Raw genomic sequence first — 5,000 nt, 5'->3', positions numbered from 1 at the left:
TGGGTTTATTTTTTATTTGTTTTTCGTGTCAGTCCCGGGGCTTGAACTCAGGGCCTGGGCGCTGTCCCTGAGCTTTTTGTCTCCAGGCTGGCGCTCTACCACTTGAACCACGGCCCACCGCTTCTGGCAGTTTGGGCAGTTCATTGGAGAGTTTCACTCATTTGTCTTCTTGGCTGGATTCCAACTGTGATCCTCAGATCTCAGCCTCCTGCGTAGCTGGGATTACAGGCGTGAGCTACCGGTGCCCTGGCTTCCCTGAGCTTCTTCGGCTCAAGGCTGGCGCGCTACCACTTGAGCCACAGCGCCACTTCTGGCTTTTTCTGTGTCTGTGGTGCTGAGGAATCGAACCCAGGGCTTCGTGCATGCTAGGCGAGCACTCTACCACTGAGCCACCTGCCCAGCCCCCTCATTTTAGTTTTATTTATAGAACACTTGGATGAGAATCAATGTTTAGCTGATTTTCTAGAAAGCATGACTGCTCAAAAAAAAAAAAAAATGTATATCAGGGCACTGGAGCTCACGCCTGTAATCCCAGCTACTCAAGAGGCTGAGAGTTGAGGATCACGGTTCGAGGCCAGCCCGGGCAGGACAGTCCATGAGACTCTGATCTCCAAGGACCCACCAAAGAGCCAGAAGTGGCGCTGTGGCTCAAAGTGGTAGAGCAAAACAATAAAAATCTCAAGGACAGCGCCCAGGCTCCGAGTTCAAGTCCTACCACTCACCCCAAAAACAAAACAACAGAATGCAGCGCAGTCTTAGTTGATTCCTTTTTGTGTCTTCTCCATCCAGAGTGGTTCTCTTTTGAATGGCACAGTAAAATCACCTTGGGAAGAGTACAGAATACATCGATGGGAATACAGCTGTCCGAGAGATACTATACAGCAATGGAAAAGGAGCGAGCCTGAGGAAGGAAGTCCGGAGCGCCGGGGTTAAAGCCGCCTTAGTCTCTGTGGATTCTTCACCCGCGAAGCACGTGATTTGGACAATGGGCCCAGTTGTTTTCCACATCTGGATTTTACTCCTGAATATTCATCCTGAGAAGGCCAGGTGAGGTTTTGTAGTGGCCAGGGCGGGGTGGTGGGGTGAGGCGGGCGGAGGCCCAGGGCCCCCTGGGAAATCTCCAGGACCTTTGGGCCCTGTGGCCGGGGGTGTGGGGGGGCAAACCCCTCCACAGCTCCTCCCAGGCCTCTATTTTTGGTCCCCCAATTCCATTGCTCAACCTGATACTTGGTTGTTTTTAAGAGAACTCCCCCCACCCCAAAAAAAATAAGGGGCCGGCGTGGGTGGAAGTGTGGTTTTGGGATTGCTTCAACTTCTCCATTCCCCGATTTTTGTTTTTCTCACTTGGCTGCCAAACAGGTTACTGAATTTTCTCAGGGGGTCTAAAAACAGTTGAGGGAACCGAGTGAAAAACATACAGGAATTACTCAGCTTCTGCCCCGCGGAGGCCGCGGCCTCCTTGCTCCAGACAGAGACCTAACTGGGGTCGAACAAAAGCGTTTAGCTCCAAGGCCCAGTGCTGGTGCACATGCCTGTAATCCCAGCTACTCAGAAGGCCGAGAGCGGGAGGAGGATGGTTTCAAGCCAGCCCGGGGCAGGGAAGTCCCTGGGATTCTTATCCCCAGTGAAGCAGCAAAAAACTGCCGGTGGAGCTGTGGCTCAAATGGTAGATGCCAGCTGGAGTGAAAAAGTTAAGGACCAGCACCTAGGCCCTGAGTTCAAGCCTCAGTACTGGCACAAAAAAGAAAGAAAGAAAGGAAGGAAGGAAGGAAAGAAGGAAAGAAAGAAAAGAAAAAGATCTTACAAAGAGCTCAAGAAACTGATTTTCTTGCCTATGGTCTTACTTGACTTTTTTTTTTTTTTTTTTTAGCCCGTGGTGGGGCTTGAACTCAGGGCCGGGCGCTGTCCCTGAGCTCTTCTTGCTCAAGGTGGGCGCTCTACCACTTGAGCCACAGCGCCACTCCTGGTTTTCTAGTGATTCATTGGAGATCAGAGTCTCACAGACTTTCCTGCCCAGGCTGGCCTTGAACTGCGATCCTCAGATCTCAGCCTCCTGAGGAGCTGGGATTCTAGGCGGGAGCCACCAGCGCCCCGGCCTCCACCATAGTGTGAGTTCTGTCTCGTGGCCCATATTTCAGTCGGTCCATATACAAAAGGTGAACAAATAATACCCACAGTCTTTTGCATGGCTGTATACTATTCCCGAAGCCCAAAGCTGTAGGATCCCATTGATACCCGTGGGGTAGGAAATACTGCCCTCACTTTGCAGACAGGATGTCTAGACAGTTACCTGGCAGGAGCCGAAAACAAGCCGATGATTCTCCACACTCGGACCTCACGGGAGACAGAAGCGAGGCTCACGTGCAGCATCGTCTGCTGCGGTTGCCATATTGAGAAGTCAGGTGATTGCAAGGGGGGAAAAGAAAGTTGATCCAGGCATGGTGGGGTACAGCAGAGGTGTCAGCACTTGGGAAACTGAGGCAGGGAGGTTTCAAGTAACACAGTGAGTCCCTGTCTAGGAGAAAAAGAGAGACGGGGGGAGGGAAGAGACAGAGAAGGAGGGAAGGAGGGAGGGAGAAAGAAGGAGGGGGGAGACAAAGAAAACAACAGTTATCTGCTCCCGTGAGTGGCAGTTTTCAGATTAAAGGGCATGTGAAGCTGGGCGCCAGTGGCCCCCGCCTGTCATCCCAGCCACTCAGGAGGCTGAGAGCGGAGGATCCAGGTTTGAAGCCAGTCCAGGAGGGAAAGTCTTCATAAGACTCTTATCTCCAAAATAGCCAGAAAAATCATGCTGAAACGTGGAGCCATGGTTCAACAGGTAGAGCGCCAGCCTTGAACAAAAAAAAAGCTCAGGGACAGCACCCAGGCCCTGAGTTCAAATCCCAGCACCACCCCCAAAAAGAAAGGAAAAACAAAAAAGAAAAAGAGAAAAGGCTGGAGCTGGTGGCTCACGCCTGTAATCCCAGCTCCTTAGGAATCTGAGGTTCTCGGTTCAAAGCCAGCCCGGGCAGAAAAGTCCATGAGACTCTGATCTCCAAGGAACTAGCAAAAAGCTCAAAAGTGGCACTATGGCTCAAGTGGTAGAGCACCAGCCTTGAACCAAAAAAGCTCAGGGACAGCACCCAGGCCCTGAGTTCAAGTCCTAGTACCAACACACACACACACACACACACACACTCACACACTCAAATGACCAAGAAATCAAGGCAGAGAGAAAAGAGAAAAGTACTAGAGATAAGGAAAAGAAAGAGAAAACGTGGGAAATCAATAAACTGAAGTGATCAGACATTGAAAAAAACAAGAAAAAGAAAACCGACCAAAAAAACAAGAAACCACAGTGAGGGTTTGAAAGCGAAGCGAGTCTCGCTTTCAGAGCCACAGACGCCAGCGCCCGGGCCTATTTATATACACAATATTTGCTTTTACCTCCTGCCTTCTGCCCAGAACTGCTCATACTTCATGGCTGGATGGTTTGGGGTTTTTTGTTTTTTTTTTTTAAGAGAAAAGAAAAAAAAATCAAAATAGAAAAGAAAATAATAGAAAAAAAAAAAAGAAATCAGGGCAAAAAGGAAAAAAAAAAATCCACCGGATAATAGAGAAAAATACAAAAGAGAACATGATAGAAAAACTCAGAGAGAAAAGAATACAAAAGAGAAAAATAATAGCAAAAAAAAAGAACGTAAAGGAAATAGTAGAAAAACACTAGCAAAAAGGAGGAAAAAATAGCAGGAAAAAGAATAGAAAAAGTAACAGAGGAAAAAGAATAGAAAAAAGAATAAAGGAAAAAGAATAGAAAAAAATCGGAATAGAAAAGCAAAAGTAATGGGAAAATAGAAACGCCAAAATACTAGAAAAACCATAGAAACAATTGACAAGAGGAAAACTCGTGGAAAAAATAATAGAAAAGAAAAAAACAATAGGAAATAATAATAATAATAACAACAGTTCCTCCAGCATGGAGAAACTCAGAACATACTTTCTCTGGTGTTTCCTTTGTGAATTATGTGAAGAGATACAAGGCCATGTATTTTGTCTCTGTGTGTCTCTGTCTGTCTGTCTGTCTGTCTGTCTGTCTCTTTCTTTCTTGTCCTGGGGCTATTTTTTTTTCCTTTGGTCGGTTGTGGGGCTTGAACTCTGGGCCTGGGCGCCGTCCCTCAGCTCTTCAGCTCCAGGCTGGTGCTCTACCACTTGAGCCACAGCTCCACTTCTGGCTTTTTCGTGGTTCATTGGAGATAAGAGTCTCACGGACTTTCCTGCCCGGGCTGGCTTTGAACCAGGATCCTCAGATCTCAGCCTCCTGAGTAGCTGGGATGACAGGCGGGAGCCACTGGCGGCGCCCAGCTCTGGGGCTTGAACTCAGGTCCCTGAGCTTTTGTGCTCAAGGCTGGTGCTCTACCGCTTGAACCACACTTCAACTTCCAACTTTTTGGCGGTTCGTTGGAGGTAAGGGTCTCACAGGTTTTCCGGCGCCGCCCATTGCTCCATTTCCTAATCTGCCATCTGTTTCTGGCAGGTTTCATCCTTCCTTCCCCGTAACACAGCCCTGGCAGAGCCAAAACAAGAACTGCATGCTGGGAGTCTGTGAGATTCCATCTCCACCAGAACCAGCAAAAAGCTAGGCTGGAGACCTGTCTCAAGTGGTTGAGCACCAGCCTTGAGTGAAAAATAAATGAAGAGGTAGCACCCAGGCCTCAAGTTCAAGCCTTAGGCCTGAAGAAAGAGAAGAAGAAAAGGAGGGGGAGGAGGAAGGGGGGGCAGAAGGAGGAGCCTTGAAGTTCCTATGCTGTGTGCACTCCGTGCAGCTGCGCACTGTTTAGTTGAACACCTACTTGCAGCTGCGCACTGTTTAGCTGAACACCTACTTGCAGCTGCGCACTGTTTAGTTGAACACCTACTTGCAGCTGCGCACTGTTTAGCTGAACACCTACTTGCAGCTGCGCACTGTTTAGTTGAACACCTACTTACTCGCCAAGAGGCAAGGCAGAGAGGAACTTGTGGCT

The sequence above is a fragment of the Dipodomys spectabilis genome, unplaced genomic scaffold (genome assembly GCF_019054845.1).
Source record: "Dipodomys spectabilis isolate Male_0828 unplaced genomic scaffold, ASM1905484v1 ptg000296l, whole genome shotgun sequence".
Lineage (NCBI taxonomy): Eukaryota > Metazoa > Chordata > Mammalia > Rodentia > Heteromyidae > Dipodomys > Dipodomys spectabilis.
Note: the sequence above shows the minus strand (reverse complement) of the source record.